Source organism: Schistocerca piceifrons, chromosome 1 (genome assembly GCF_021461385.2).
Source record: "Schistocerca piceifrons isolate TAMUIC-IGC-003096 chromosome 1, iqSchPice1.1, whole genome shotgun sequence".
Classification (NCBI taxonomy): domain Eukaryota; kingdom Metazoa; phylum Arthropoda; class Insecta; order Orthoptera; family Acrididae; genus Schistocerca; species Schistocerca piceifrons.
The window spans coordinates 880032540-880050514 of NC_060138.1; positions in this window are offsets into that span (position 1 = coordinate 880032540).

Here is a 17975-nt window from a genome sequence, read left to right on the forward strand (position 1 = left end):
CTGGAATATGATATTCAAATAACGGGGGGTGCAGTAAAGGAACTATCGGGAAGTAACATTTTTAGAAGCTTTTCAGTAACGGTTCACATCACCTAACACCATTTTAGGGGAGAATTTGATAATGCATAATGTTCTACACTATAAAAAGTATTATCGACCAACTAATATAGCTTTTACACTAATTTCGATTGTTGAGACTATGCTAAACCGGGGCGGATAACAATGGTTTTTATTTACACGATAAGTGCAATTGAAGTAGCAACCGAGGAAGAATTATTCAAAATATTATTACTGCCTGTCATACATTTCCGTCGCATACATACAACACATATAAGATGATCCTCATCCAGCTACCGACGAAGGTAATGAAGTGAAGTGGTTCACACAGTAGAGAGGGAACGACGGTTCAAATCCTCATCTGCCCATCCAGATTTAGATTTTCCTTTATTACCGTAACTCGCTCCAGGCAAATACCAAGATGGTTCCTTTGAAAGGGCAAGGCTGATTTATTTCCATCATTGAAAAATTTCGAGCTTTTGCTCCGTGGCTAACTATCTTCATGCCGACATGACTTTAAACCCTAATCTTTCTTATTTCTTTTCTTCCTTCATTCATTCCTTCCTCATTCAACTCCACGGGACAAGAAAATTTTAAATTCAACAAAAAATGTACTCAATAACGTTTGATTCTAAATAACATTTATGAAAAGTTAAGTAGTGATTCTCAAGCAGTTCCCAGAAATAAGTCAGGAGCACAGAGATCTTGATTATATAATGAAATTATGTAACAGCCTCTAAAAATCTTGTGCCATAAAAAAAGTTTTCTTAAAAATAATTAAGCGCAGTACGAGAAACGTCTCGTCGTCGAGTGACTGGAGGGAATTCAGCACTGTACCATGTATCCAGCACATTGTATTGCGGTATCAGTGCTGTGAACAGCTTTAGCAAAGAGTGGGGAAAATTCTTCCTTTAGAAGATATGGATCACGGAGCGCTCATTTAAAAGTAGCTCTATGATCAGTCATCAGCAGAAACCAGTCATGAATGATGTCACAGTAACTAAAACAGCTGTGAAACTTCATGCGACTCACGGGCATATGTTTGAGGTCGTGGAGCCGGAGTCATGATTTATTCATCAACTCCCAGGTTCCGCTAGTTGAGTTTTACATGTAAGATGGAGAACACGTAACTAACAGATTGTATGAATCACGGCTGCAGTGTCAGACAATAAAATTGCTAGTAATTACAGTTACATAAAACGTCGTGGTTAAACTGCTAATGGTTGGTGTGACACAGAAGAAACAGGATTGGAACACTATTTAGAGCTCGTTGGAATGAATGTCTGCATATTCACAGCATAGTGTTGACTTCGTTATGTGCTAATACAGTGCAATATCCTGACAGTGTTCTCATGGTCTTGGAATGAATAAAGACCGAGTACGAATCCCAAGCCGATACTTGTCATTATCTTCGAGGAAAATACCGACGAAAGCAGGAAGAAACACCTAATTTTAACTTGCACTCGACATAAAGATAAAGAGAGACAATAGACTCACTTGGATGGACAAGGATGAAGGAAGGATTCGACCGTGTGTTATTCAAGGAAGAAAAAGTCCACTATGTTATAGAAGTATCGTGTAAACCACCTATCTTAACATCACCTCTCGATGGAAGAGTACCATCAATTCTCCTTTGTCCTCTCGTCTACAAGACAATCCTGGTAGGCATAGAATATATCTTTAATCAGTATTTTGTTTGTTCAGGAACTCTCCTCGCGCTGAAGCTCTGGAGACGTAAGCTATTTTTGCTGCTTGTACTAACAAGGTTAGAGCTTAGCGTCAGCGTATTATGACGACTACTTTGCGTTGGATACGATTTATGCCTAGAAAGTTGTTAGCAAATGATTAAAAAGTACACAGTACGTATGTAAGTGCATCGTGCAGTTAATATTTAGCTTTAGTGTCGTCCATTGTCGAAATGGGTGTTAATGGTGAACCGCTTGTCACAGTGGCATTTGCATAGATCAATAATAGAGAGAAACAGATTCTAGAGATCGGGACGTCTACATAGTCTTTACATCTCAGCCATCTTACCTCTGATTACAGCCTTCGGTCGCCGATGCAATGACAGACAAGGCGATGTTTCTAGAATTCTACCTTCATTAGCGTCGTCTGTCGTGTAACCAGTAGTGAAAAGTTGCAAGGGGACTTTCCTATTTGCCATGACGAGTACAAGTACTTTTGATCACACATGTGAATGAACTTGTGAATTTGAGAAATGTACTCAACCTCTGTAAAATTATATTCTTTGGTCAGAGCGGTTACTTCTTTTGAAAAGAGTAGGAGTTTATGCTAGACAGTCTGGCAATGTACTTGGTTTGAAAAGGATGGAAGCAGGCCTGCCGTTTAGTGGCGGTAGCATTATTTAAAAAAGATTTTGTAGTAATATGTTTTGAAAAAAATGTTGAGGAAATGAAATGTTATGAATGGAAGAATGACAAAAGTCAATATTTAAGGCAATCCAGTATTCTTATATTTCTAATTGTGTAGTTTCTTCTCGTTAGAACACTGCGTATAGTTGACGTTTACTGTATAAATCTTGTAATACAACATAGGGTTTTGTCTTATAGTTGAAACAATTGTCAAGGAAAATAATTCTACACAGGAAAGCTATTAAGAAAGAGTTTTATAACTTGTCTAGGTGTGAGAACTTTATGAAAAGGTGAATTATTGTCATGACTTAATGAAGCATAGTTAAAATTGGAGTCTTTGTTCTCATTTATCAATGTTAAGGTTACGTTCCCATTTTCATTCATGACTATGTTTGCAAAATCACACTGCGCATCGCGAGTTGTGTACTGAGAAGCATTTCTATGGGAATTGTTAAGATACCGTTTTGGACTGCACAACGCAAGTACGCCAAATGAATTTTTGATTTTTCGCAGTCTCATCATCATGCTAATAATGCGAGGTTGCAGAGCAGGCGAGCGTTCCGTGAGTATATGTAGGCCACAAAATTTATCATCAAAATTCATGTCCACTGTAAGGTACATCGATTGTCAGAGTATTTGTGAAAATAATACAATAATTCAAAGGCTTATATCAGTAGAAGATTTCAGTAAAGTGCTATCTTATGAATTTTCAAGCAGTTTGATCAGAAAGTCAGATGTGTTAATTTTTTACGTTCATTTGCTGTGTAATTACGATAACAGCTCTGATGCAGTGAGTGTTTGCAAGACTAATGGTAAAGATTAACATTATTCAGGGCCAACATTTTAATCCGAATAATTTTGTTTTGCAGTCAAATGGCATATCTAAATTTCATTGAAAACATTTTGCCTTCTGTCATTCGCCACTCGCTTCATCTCAGAACCCCAGTGCAAATGGTGTGTGACTTGGTGATTGACTGGGTTAATAGAGGAAGGAAAATATAAAAGGTTTATGTTTATATGTACAATCTCTTAGATTTTTGTTTTGATTTGATTTGATTTTCTTTTTTTTTCACTTCTGTGTTCTGTATTCCATGTTAAACCGTAAGCCCATCCATAACGGGTTGGACAAGGCAGTTCACAGGTCGGAGAGAGGCAAGTGTTTACCACATGCAGTAATACAACGTCTAGCATAGCGTTATTTATTTATTTATTTATTTGATTGCCACATCTTGAAAATGACCTATCCTTTCGAGACTCAAATGTAGGTCCCGCAAAATTACAGACCAATATCCTTAATAGTGGTTTTCTGCAGAATTATAGAACATATTCTGAGTTCGAATATATTAAATTTCCTAGAGATAGAAATGCTTATATTCGCAAATCAGCTTGGTTTTAGAATGCATCGCTCGTGTTAAACGCAGCTTACTCTTTTCTCGCACGATATACTGTGAACTATGAATGAAGACAAAAAGGTAGATTACATATTTGTAGATTTCCGTAAAGCATTTGACAAGGTGCCCCACTGTAGACTCTTAAAGAATGTACGAGTATATCGAATAAGTTCCCAGATATGAGTGCTGGAAGGCCTCTTAAGTAATAGAACCCAGTGTGATATCCTCGACGGCGAGTGTTCATCAGAGAAAAAGATATCGTCAGGAGAGCCCCAGGGAAGTGTGGTAGGGCCCGCGTTGTTCTCTACACACACACACACACACACACACACACACACACACACACACACAAATGACTTAGCGAACAGGGAGGGCATCAAATGTGGTTGTTTTTTGATGATGCTGTGATGTACAGGAAAGGGTCGAAGTCGAGTGACCGTAGAACGATACAAGATGACATACAAAATTTCTAGTTGGTGTGGTGAATGGCAGCTGGCTGCAAATGTAGAAAAATGTAAGTTAATGGGGATGAGTAGAAAAAATAAACCCGTAATGTTCGGATACAGCATTAGTAGCGTCTCATTTGACGCAGCCACGTCGTTTAAATATCTGAGCGTAACGTTGCAAAACGATATGAAATCTAACGAGTATTTGAGGACTGTGGTGGAGAAGGCGAATGGTCTGCTTCGATTTATTAGGAGAATTTTACGCAAGTGTGGTTCACCTGTAAAGAAAACCGCATATAGGACGCTAATGCGATCTATTCTTGGGTACTGCTCGACTGTCTGGGATACGCACCAGGTCGGATTGTAGGAAGACACAGAGGCGAATCAGAGGCGGACTGCTAGATTTGTTACCGGTAAGTTCGAACAACACGCAATGGTTACGGTGATGTTTCGGGAACTCAAATGGGAATCCATGGAGGGAAGGCGACGATCCTTTCGAAGAACAATACTGGGAAAGAGAACCGGCTTGCTGACTGCAGAACGGCTCTACTGCCGCCAACATACATTTCGCGTCCACGAAGATATGATAAAATAGGGCTCATGCGGAGGCACACAGGCAATTGTTTTTCCCTCGCTGTCTGCAAATGAAACAAGAAAGTAAATTACTAGTAGTGGTACAGGGTACCTTCTGCCACGCACCTGCGGACTGTGTTTGTAGATGTAAGTTGCCCATTTACAATTACATACAGTTCGATACATTATTTTATATATACATTAAATAAAGGACTTAGATTATCACAGGTTGTACGTTCCATAGTTATTTCTAACACTTGACACTAAAGAAAATTCAAACAAATTATTTCTTGTTTTGTAGTTACAGGAATCAAATATACAAAAATTGAAACAATTTTTCTCAAATCCCAATGCTACCTACTAATAACAGTGCCCCTGTAAATTTCTTGCATCACGCTGTTATATGTTTTACGCTGGAATGAGAGGTGGAACAACATGTACTCAACAAATACTTGTTGGCAGCAAATTGCATTTTGAGGGAACTATAGCTGATACTGATCAGACGGACGGCAGAAAAAAATGGTTCAAATGGCTCTGAGCACTATGGGACTTAACATCTGAGGTCATCAGTCCCCTAGAACTTAGAACTACTTAAACCCAACCAACCTAAGGACATCACACACATCCATGCCCGAGGCAGCATTCGAACCTGCGACCGTAGCAGTCGCGCGGTTCCGGACTGAAGCGCCTAGAATCGCTCGTCCACCGCGGCCGGCTCGGACGTCAGAATTTTAAGTGACTAGCAGCTATGAATATGCGTATGTTTTGTACATGGGACATGACGAAAATGAAAAGGAATAGCAGAAAGTAGAATGGGCACTTAATATAAGTCTAAATTGAGTAAGATGGAGTAGTAATAATGAGTAATTGTGCTACCCAGGACTCAAATTTACACGAGATTTGAAGCACATGAGACGTACGTAAACAATAGATACGTGCGGGCAGAGAAAGTTTCTTTTAAAGAAGGAAGTGCTCTAATGGTGTCAAATTGAATAAAACCCGAAGAGGCTCCTACAGGAGTACGTGTAAAGCCCAGCACTGTGAGTAGCTGGAATGTGTATCTCGCAAAAACCAAGGATAATGATGACTTCCTTCGGACAGGTACCACAGCATTGCTAAAGTTCTAAAACAGTTTGGTGGGAAGCACGTCAAGTAAGTTTTTACTCACTAGGTGTACAATTAAACTGCCACCTCTACAAGAGGTACTGTCATTTTTTCGTCAGTGTTGTAATTAACTATCATCCATTCTTTGCCGGTACTATACGAAAAAGACGTAATAGCCGAAGTTCGTCAATAATGGAAAATAATTAATAATTATAGTCATGCCTGAAGTGACATTTCAGGCAAAGAAAAAGGAGACAAGAAATTTATTAAATGTTGCGCAATAGCTTACTTGACTTTGGAAGGAGTTGTAGCCGAAAATTGCAGTTGAAGATAAATATTAAAATACGTAAATGATAGTAACGATGAAGCTGGGTCTAGTCGAAGTACAGAGATGGAGATTTCCACTAGCAGCGGTTTGCAGGATAGCAGTAAACCAGGGGGAGGATATTACTGTAAAAGTAGTAAGTACTCTTTCTTTAAATTGTTTCTTGCAAAACGCCGTAACGTGTTCTTGCTCCTCCGTCAGTGTCGGCCATTGGTCTATTAAAAGTATCCACTGTCTCGTGGTTCAACACGTGGCCTTGAAAGCAGCTAAGGTCCTCAGCACGGCAGGGTATTGTCTTCGGTCGTGGGCTCGCACGCCGCTCTCCAGCCGCAGAGAAGGACGCGAATTCCGCGTGCTGACGCTAAAATGCTGTCACAAGCAGCCTACCTTCAAGTGCAGAGCGTTGCTTCATGACCGCGTCACGGCCTTCGGCTGTCGTTCGCGGAAGATAACTTGTGCTAATGCGACACAAAGCATTTCTGCATTATTTTTCAATAAGCTTCGCAGAGATATAAGAATTCTTTGTTTTATCAGTCTTCTTTTATGTCGTGGAGACAAACCTTAATAAACTGCAGACTAAATCAAGAACAACGAGCTGCTTGAAATATAGTATTAGAGGAAGACTGTCTCGCAGTTTATGGAAAAATACAGGGCTATTACAAATGATTGAAGTCATTTCATAAATTCACTGTAGCTCCATTGACATATGGTCACGACACACTACAGATACGTAGAAAAACTCAAAGTTTTGTTCGGCTGAAGCCGCACTTCAGGTTTCTGCCGCCAGAGCGCTCAGGGAAATCAACGGGTCGGCCTGCAGTGAGCGAAGAAACGGTTGAACGCATGCGGGCAAGTTTCACGCGTAGCCCGCGGAAGTCGACGAATAAAGCAAGCAGGGAGCTAAACGTGCCACAGCCGACGGTTTGGAAAATCTTACGGAAAAGGCTAAAGCAGAAGCCTGACCGTTTACAATTGCTACAAGCCCTGACACCCGATGACAAAGTCAAACGCTTTGAATTTTCGGCGCGGTTGCAACAGCTCATGGAAGAGGATGCTTTCAGTGCGAAACTTGTTTTCAGTGATGAAGCAACATTTTTTCTTAATGGTGAACAGACACAATGTGCGAATCTGGGCGGTAGAGAATCCCCACGCATTCGTGCAGCAAATTCGCAATTCACCAAAAGTTAACGTGTTTTGTGCAATCTCACGGTTTAAAGTTTAAGGCCCCTTTTTCTTCTGCGAAAAAAACGTTACAGGACACGTGTATCTGGACATGCTGGAAAATTGGCTCATGCCACAACTGGAGACCGACAGCGCCGACTTCATCTTTCAACAGGATGGTGCTCCACCGCACTTCCATCATGATGTTCGGCATTTCTTAAGCAGGAAATTGGAAAACCGATGGATCGGTCGTGGTGGAGATCATGATCAGCAATTCATGTCATGGCCTCCACGCTCTCCCGACTTAACCCCATGCGATTTCTTTCTGTGGGGTTATGTGAAAGATTCAGTGTTTAAACCTCCTCTACCAAGAAACTCGCCAGAACTGCGAGCTCGCATCAACGATGCTTTCGAACTCATTGATGGGGACATGCTGCGCCGAGTATGGGAGGAACTTGATTATCGGCTTGATGTCTGCCGAATCACTAAAGGGGCACATATCGAACATTTGTGAATGCCTAAAAAACTTTGAGTTTTTGTATGTGTGTGCAAAGCATTGTGAAAATATCTCAAATAATAAAGTTATTGTAGAGCTGTGAAATCGCTTCAATCATTTGTAATAACCCTGTATTTATCACAGGAATCTATGATTCTAGAGCGCATTAGCTACGTTAAGTTTTCAGTAGTGTGAAAGAAATATGTTGCACAATTCTTTGGGTACAGTTCACGAAGCGGGAAAAGAACATGAATCAACTAAACTTTTATGATACGACATCAGGAGCAAACAACGGGGACATGATTTTGCATAGTGGGTGGACGCAATCAGCTCTCCGTACCCTACCTAGCTCATAAAGTAGCGTGTCCGCCGTAGCATAGGAAAATGGGCGTAAGTCCAAGACCGTTGCTTTGATGAAATGAGAAGTCCTGTGGCGAGGGCCTCCCGGCGGGTAGACCTGATCGCATGGTGCAAGTCTTTTGAGGTGATGCCACTTCGGCGACATGCGCGTCGATGAGGATAAAATGAAGATGAAGACGACACAAACACCCTGTTCCTGAGCGGCAAAAATCTCCAGACCAGCCGGGAATCGAACTCGGGCCCCTGGGGGCATGACATGTTGGCGCGCTTTCCACTCAGCCACAGTGGCAGATGTTTCTTTCATGATCATGATCCACATGAATGAGGAAGCTGCTGATGGTCCTGGTAAAACCAACATCTCTTTTATCCAACAGCGTGTTGCCCATCCTCCAGCTCATATCCGCGGGTTGTGTATCAGTTCCACTGCTTTTTTGTACCTCCTCCCAGAACGTTCCTTCACAGAAAAGTCGGTGAGAGAGCAAAGTTTAAAACTGTTAACACGGCGTCCGTGCGTAATACGGAACACTTGCCGTTTGACCTCACAGGTGCAACCTCTGATCATAAAAGCCAATGACAGGTTAACAGGGGCTTCTGCAAAACACAGTTTAAGTAACGATTTTAAAGGCAGAACTCACTCTATAGTGTTTCTTCTTCTTCACTTCAAGGTTTAGGCACTATACCTGTTCCAGCGTCTCTTTTTAAGACCATCTTTTCCTCGGTCTTTCAACTTCTCTTTTTACTGAGGGCTTATAGTTGTTTACAATGACTGGAATTCCATACGGTTGTCATGTTGCCTCGGTTACTCCCAATATTCTTCCACATTGATATTTAACTTGCATATTCCTTATTCTTCTCGTATATTCTCATTAAAAGAGCCTTGCTTGAACAACATCTGACAGATTTAAGAAATAATATTTCAGCCAACTGAATGCTGCTATAATCTTTCTTTGTGTACAATGCGAGAGTCACTGCCAGGAAGCGAGACAGGCACAGCCGTTGTTTTGTAAACTTTTGATATTGTCTCTTTTCTCACTTTTTTCCCGAATCTTATTTATAGTTCCACATATGTGCTGAAATATATTGATTTTATTCTGAAAGTCACTATCGTTATTTAAGCTGATATAGCCCCCTAAATATCTGAAATTGGAGACTTGTTCGAGTGTCTCGTCTTCAATAATATTTTTTGATCCAAGTGAGTGTTTCACTTAGTGAGCCATAACTTTAGTTTTAGTTGTGGATATTTTCAGATTGTGGGATTGTCTTGCTAGTTCATATAATCCATACACCGAATGTGGTAGGTCTGCTTCCTTTCTGTATTAAGACATCATCTGCATATAGCATAGGGTTCAGGTAGTAGCTTCTTTTCAGTAGTACACCTTCATGTACTTTCTCTTCCATTTTCTTATGAGTTCCTCAATATACAGGTAAAAGAGTGTCTGTGACAAGCTACATCCTCGCCTAGCGCTAGCGCCTTTACTCGTTTTTGTCTCTTATGTTTTTGAGCTGCCTCTGTTTGATATTGTACAGGGTGATTCAGTGATGTTGTCAACTTTCAGGGATGATGGAGTAGGGTAGATGTAACAATCTGAGGTAAGGGATCCTAGTTCGGAAACGATAGACACGAACGGTATAAGCGAAAACCTACACACGTTCCACCTTAGCCTCGTGCAGAGCTCAAACTAAGGACCCCAGCTTCGGAACCCTTACCAAGACGTACAAATTTCCACTAAACATTTACCAATAATCTCAGATAATTTCCCCTAGTGAAGGACTAGTAACGGTGCACATAACTTGATGTCAGAGAGACCGAAAATCCTACGTCTACGGTACAGAAATAATGAATTCCATTTACCTGCTCCAGTTTCACAAGCTGCTACAATTTCAGAAATTGTTCAAAATGGCGTTCCAATTGTCACTACAGTCACAGTATCGTCGCACAAAGCTCTCTCACGTCCGTTTGTCGCAGGTGGGGAGAATTTTTGTCAGGAGATCCTCTTCAGCCTCGACAAGCGTCTCTTCCAAAAGATTTTTCATGCAGCCCCTCAAGACGAAATCAAATGGTGTGAGATCGGGTGAACATGCTGGTCACGAAACAGTACCTCGTCTGCCTACCCACATTTCATGGAATGGCTGATTCGGATTTTCACGAATCCTCCGAAGTTAGGTGGGGCTTCATAATGTCGGAGCCACATCTGTTGAATAACAAGTGAGATTGTTTCAGGAAACAGGTAGTATGTCTCTGGTAAACACTGTGTACACTGGTGCATTTAAGCGGGGAGAAAGAGGAAGTATGTAACCATTGACTATGTCTGCCCACTTGTTGACTGATAATCTTTGTTGATGGCTCTTCACAACTGTAGCATGGGTCTTTACATCGGCCCAAACATGACTACTGTCACTATTTAGCATTCCGCCTCTCGTGAAAGGGCTTCATCCGTGGTAAGTACATACTCAGGAAAGTGAGTGTAAGGCACTGTAAGAACCATTGACTGAGCGCAACACGAGGTCCGAATCAGCAGGAGTCAAAGGTTGGTTGTTTTAGGGAGAGGGGACCAAACAGCGATCATCGGTCGCATCGGATCAGGGAAGGTTGGGGAAGGAAGTCGGACGTGCCCTTAAAGAAAACATCCCGGCATTTGCCTGAAAAGATTTAGGGAAATAGCGGAAAACGTAAATAAGGGTGGTCGGACGAGGGTTTCAACAATCGTCCTCCAGAATGCGAATCCAGTGTGCTAACCACTGCACCACCTCGCTCGGTGCAGGTGTCAAATCACACACTTTCTGTACGTAGTACGTGTGTCGCTGCATTTCCCGTAATACTTGCAACACAGTACTCTGCGAAACACTGACTTCACGTGCAACTGATCGAGTGGTATTTGCAGGTGCCTCATCCATTCGAGCAAGCACTGCATCGTTGAAGCCGCGAGTCCGTATAGTTCGGCGACCACCTCGGCCGTACCACTTGCCCTGTTTCACTTAATCGTTCTAACAATATTAGAAACATGGTGTGAGCCGGATGTCTTCTACACGGATATTTGATTCTTTACAAGCTTTCCGCTGCTCTGCTGATTATATGTGCCTGCTCATAAACGAAAATCGTATCTGCAAGTTCCATCAACGAGTACTTCAGCATTTGTTTAGGGCTGATCGAGGATAGTACTTCAACTTGCGAACACAAACTGCAGTCTGCTGCACAATATACATTGTACACTGGGATTGCTCATGTCGGTACACAGTATACGACCTGCATTTGATTAGTTAGCTCTACACTTAGTGCTCGCCGGGATTGCCTACCCTACAATCTTAGCAAGAAAAGTACGTATTAGACTGCAGAGGTAACGAACGATTTTCACTTACAACCTTCCACTCGGTCGTTTCCATAGGGTACCTTACTTTAAACTGACACATTTACGCTTCTCCGTCATCCCTGAATGTCTGTAAAATAATCAGTGTATCATCCTGTATAGGATTCATGGAATCTCATCTTTCTCCCATTTTTGTCCATAGTCTAATGACTGCGTAAAAAGCTTTCTTGAAGTCAATAAAAGTAGCTTGTGTTTCTAGACTATTTTCGTATCCTTTTTCTAGAGTTCTATTAATGCTGTAATTATCACAATGTTTATTTGCTCTTGCTGTGGCAGTTACTACATATGCTGCAAAAAGTTAGTGTATTATGGCAAAGAGTTTTAGTGAAGTGTAACTTGAACATTGCACCATTTAGTAGATGATACAGGAGTATAACTAAAGTAAAACTGCTATCAACTTGAAGGCTGGTTTCAACACTGAAGTTCTTTACATGGGATGGTCCTGTAGCAGATGGTATGTTCTTGTTATCCTCCTAAATCTGAAATGACTTACCCATCGAGTTACACGGGGACCTACAATTCAACGTGGGTTAAGAACTATGATGTAAATCGACATTTTCCACCCTGACAAGTCGTTGCCAGAGGTGAAAGATTCGTGCAGTCTAAATCTGCGAAATAACTGTGAGAGGAATTATCCCGTTGTTCAAATGCTTTTCTCTAGAAGCCTTTTTGATATACTATTGCGATGGAATATTTGTGTAAATACAACGCAAAATTTCCTGAAATTTTTGTGACTGTTGCATATCATTGCGGAATGGAATGAGTTTTACCATTCGTAGGTGCACCAAGGCACTTTCCGTCACTCGCAGCACAGAGATATGGTTGCGTGCCAGCAAAATGGACGTACTCAAATGGTATGCTTCTGAGCTGACCCCTGTGAGGATGCAGGAAAATTTTAACATTGTTATTTACATTTACTGCGGATATTCTAAATCATAGTTCGTGCATTCGTGAATAATTCCTTAATATATTTACTCTCTCTCTTCCGCTCTCAGATAACTCCTAGGAACCAACATGCCTTCCTAAGAGGCAGCCTCCATTCTTTCCCAACTATGAAGATGAAGAACAGACGTGGCCTAAATTCAAGCAAATGGTATCAACAGAAATCGAGACATTTATACCAAATAAATTAATAAGGGACGGAACTGACCCTCCATTGTACAAAAAACAGGTCAGAACACTGTTGCAGAAGCAACGAGAAAAACATGTCGCGTTTAAAAGAACTCCAAATCCCCAAGATTGGGGAAGTTTTACAGAAGCTCAAAATTTAGCGCAAGCTTCAATGCAAGATGCTTTTAATAGTTTCCACAACGAAACTCTTTCTCGATGTTAGACAGAGAATCCAAAGAGATTCTAGTCGTATGTGAAGCACACCAGCGAAAAGACGCAATCAATTCTCTCACTGAGCAATAGCGGAGGTAATATCACGATAACAGTGCCTCTAAAGCGGAGTTACTAAATACAGTTTTCCGAAATTCCTTTGCCAAGAAGACAAAGTAAGTATTTCAGAATTCGAATCAAGACCTGCTTCCAACATGAGTAACTTAAAAGTAGATGTCAGTGTGGCAAAGTAGCTTAAATCACTAAATAAAGGCAAGTCCTCCAGTCTAAACTGTATAGCATTTAGATTCCTTTCAGGTATGCAGATACAATAGCTCTGTATTTTGCAGTGTCGTATAACCGCTCGAACAACGAAAGGTCCTTACCCAATAACTGGAAAGTTGCACATGTCACACCAATATTCAAGAAAGGAAATAGGAGTAATCAACTGAATTACAGGACAGTATCATAAACGTCGACACGCAGCAGAATTTTGGAACTTATATTGTGTTCGAATATTATCAGTTACCACGATAAAAACGATCTGCTGACGCACAGTCAACATGGATTCAGGAAGTATCATTACTGTGAACGATTCTCACAAAGTAATGGGTGCTATCGACTCGTCGTCTCAAATTGGTCCCATATTTCTAGATATCCAAAGGTTTTTGAATACTGTTCCTCACAATCAGCTTCTAATCACATTGCATGCTTGTGGAGTATTGCTTCAGTTTTCGCTTCCTATGAGAAATGTCACAGTTCGTAAGAGAGCAAAAGGAGTGGCATCTGGCATTCCCCCAGCAAGTGTTATAGGCCCTCTGCTGTTTCTAATGTATACTCAGGAGACAATCTGAGCAGCCCTCTTAGATTGCACATTTACCCTCTAGTAAAGTTACGAGAAGATCAAATCCAATTGCAAAATGATTTAGGCAAGATATGTGTTTGTTACGAAAAGTGCCGATTGACTGAATAGGGGAACGTGTGAGGCCATCCACATGAGTACGAAAAAACAATTCGTTAAATTTCGGTTCCACAGTAAATCAAATTAATCTAAAGGCTGTCAGTTCAACTAAATACCTAGGAGTTTCGGTTATGAACAACAAACTGGAAGGATCACATAGATGATGATGTGGGGAAAATCTGCGTTTAATTGGCAGAGCCCTTAGGAGATGCAAAGGGTCAACTAAAGAGTGTGCCTACACTACACTTGTCCGTCCTCCGCGAGAGTATTTGTGTGTTGTGTGGGATCCTTACCAGATAAGATTGACGAAGATCACGAAAAAGTACAAAGTTGGGTAGCTAGTTATGTTCTATCGCGAAGTAGAGAATGTCACAGATATGACACGCGAGTTGGGGTAGCAACACATTTTTCCTTGTGGCGAGATTTTTTGACGAAGTGTCAAACTCCAGCGTTCTCCTCCTAATACGAAAATATTTATTTGACGCCCACCTACATACGGAGGAATGATCAGTGTAATAAAATAAGAGAAATCAAACCTCGTACGGACATATTTAAGTGCTCGTTTTCGTCGTGCGCTGTTAGAATTAGGGAAATATTGTATAAGTGGTTCGATGAACACACTGCCAGGCAGGCAATTGTGAACCGCGGAGTAGTCACGTAGATATAGACGTAGGTGAGGTTTGTAGATTGATAACGCGTTTACAAACTGAAGTACGTCAAAATGTATCAGTTTTTTATCATACCAGTCTCGTCAAAAGCGCGTCAATGGTAGTGTGGTCCCCATTCCGCTAATTACTGTTCAAAATGTTCAAATGTGTGTGAAACCTTATGGGACTTAACTGCTAAGGTCATCAGTGCCTAAACTTAAACACTACTTAACCTAAGTTATCCTAAGGACAAACACACATACCCATGCCCGAGAGAGGACTCGAACCTCCGCCGGGACCAGCCGTACAGTCCGTGACTGCAGCTCCTTAGAGCCAATTACTGTCTTTCAATCAATGTCATTCAAAGAGAAAGTGAACAGTAGAACTGAATGGTTCCTCGGAGCATATAACTGGAGCTGTGAGTATACAGTTTGTCTTTCGTGAAGCTTGCATACAAAATTCTTACAAGATTGGACGATGACGTAGTCAGCATGTACTTACCACAAATTCGAAAGGTCTATGCAATTATTCCTGTTCGCATTCAACTAGTTAAAAATTCAGATTTTGTGCATTATGTTATTTGGATTTTTCAGAGCATTCTCAGGAATCTACTCTTCCGTGGACCATTAGATGCTGCATACGAAACGTCAATATTACTCTTGCGCAACATTTCAGGTTTGCTCGGTGTCATACTTTGATAATGATTTAATAAGTTTCTAGCTGGTTGATACTGTATTTTCATCAACATATTTTGGTATTTCGCATAAAGATTTCTGAGAACGACGACTTACAAGTGTTCTTCAAAACGTAAGTTCACATTATATGACAGACGAAGTAACTCATCCTGAATGCTGTACTACAGTTCAGAGTAACAAGGACACAGCACATTTTTCAACATTATCACCAACACTCTGTACACAACGGTTGGAAAGTTCTAGCAATCCTTCAACTCTTCGACAGAAATCCGCTCCTTGGTCTGGAAGCCGTTCGAGAACCGCTATGAGAACGTCCTAATCGTTGGAAAATCTGAAATTGCTGCGGATCAGTTCCTCGATTACTAGGGCGTTGTCGCCTGTTCTAGGCGCTAGTCTGGAACCCCGCGACCGCTACGGTCGCAGGTTCGAATCCTGCCTCGGGCATGGATGTGTGTGATGTCCTTAGGTTAGTTAGGTTTAAGTAGTTCTAAGTTATAGGGGACTGATGACCTCAGAAGTTAAGTCACATAGTGCTCAGAGCCATTTGAACCATTTGTCGTCTATTGTCGATGTCAATGGCCTTTCTACCAGATCAACGTCACCCACATCTGGGCATCTTTGTTTGAATTGTTGGCACCAATTCACTATGGCTGGACTCGCCATTGCATTTGGTACATATACCGGTCAGAAAGTCAAAGTGAGTCAATGTGAAATTTAGACTTTTTGCCCACGTTTTTGTCCCGCGCACTTCAGCCTTGAAGTGCGTTTCCACTTGCCACGCCATTTCTATCCCACGTTGTGATGTACCTGTTGACAGTACCACAGCTGAACCATATATCTGCCGTAGACACACAACATTCACTGTCGTCTGACAATGCACCACACTTGTTGCGCAATGCTCTTAGCGTGGGACGGCATGCGTAACTTAGTTTTTGAAGTCTCCTCGTACAGCGAGCCACGGAAGCTACTGCAAAGCTGAGAAATCATGAGCACGTGACGTACAAACAGAAGGTGAAAGAGATTGTGAGAGGGGTGGAGGAAAGTAAAAGTTGACTGCATTATGTTCTCAATGCACTTTTTCGTTTTAATGGAATGAACAAGTACATTATCTCTGACAGAAACATAGCTGGCATTGTTACCAGCACTGCGTTGACAACAATAAACGATGAAAGATAGACATTGACGACGCTTTCAAAGGAAAAATTGTACAACTGACGGCCTAGGAAACTTTTAGGAAGAATACTTCCGATAGTTTCGTTTTTTTTGCCAAAGCACTGTTTAGCAGTGAGATGGAGAAAGGATACTTTGACTCCAGAAAGCATAACTGTTTGTAAATGGGGGTGTATAGCTTTCCATCCAATTTATTATCGCAGTGTGTTCATTTGCCAGTATAACACTAATGAATATCAGCGCTCTGGTATGACCTCTTTCAAATAAAATCTCTACATGCTAAGTCACATTAAATTTCTGACTACAGACATCATGGCATTAGTACGATACTCGACTTCATGGGCATAAAGCAGACGTACGTCGAAGTAGTATTGAAGAAACTAAAAAATGATCCCAAGTGCCATGAGTCTGTCTGTGAACCCCAATCCAGAGCTAATGTATGCTTCCCCCCGAATAGTGAAGCCCATTCCATCATCTCTTGAGTCCCGCACGGGTCCATCTCTGCGAAAATTGATATCAGTTGCCCAGTCCGAGAATTTCAGGCACGAAATTGCTACTGCGCACGACTTTCCCTATGGACTTAGGCTAATCCAGGAGAGGAGAAGGTGGGCTACGGGCTGAAGCCCCCTACCCCCCTCCTCCCCTAGATCCCGAATTACACATGATTCTTCATTTTTTAAAGAAGAAAAAGATCCTTTGCAACATGGCATTTAGACCTATGTCTCGAAAATTTTCTCGTTATAGTGGTTGGTATTACAAAAAATAAGAAAACCTCTTCGTTTACTCTATAGAATTTGGAGGTGGCACGTTGACAAAGTTTCTATGAGCTGCCACCCCCCCTTCCCCCCGCAGCCAAAATCCTGCCTATACGGTGTATAAGCAGAACACTGAACGCTGGGTGTGCATCTTCAAGAAAATCCTCTCTAGATAGCAGACGGGATGCCTTTAAAGACCTACATCACCATATTGGTTCCAGGAAGCTGTACCAGCACTTCACTACGGACGATTCGGTCAGGGCAGGTGGAAAGCTATTCACATTGAAAAATTTAGGTACCTGCGCTCAATACGATTTCTCATGTTTGTTTACCTGTGGTTATGCAGTGTACGATTTTGTAATACGATATCCTGATCACGAAAATAATCTACATTTATATAAAAGTCAATGTCATGACTGACTCATTGACGCCCCGCCCAAACCGCTAAGGATACCAACTTCAAATTTGGAGAGGGCGTCGTTTAAGGAGGGATTTTTCAAAATTCCACTCCTGAGGGGCTGAAACAGGAATGGAACGCTTTTTGAAAATGTGTGTGGTATTAAGGCAATTTTGAAGCTATACCTACGAAAATTAGTTTTTGGTTTCTCGGTCAGAAATAAAGAAATACTGGTTTCAACATTTTAGAAAATTTAACCCCTTTGAGAGTGAAAAAAATTTTTTTTGAAAGAATTATTAAAGATCTACTGAAGTATTTTTGAAGATGTATCTACGAAAATTGGTATTTAACATCTCGGCAACAAATAAAAAATACATTTT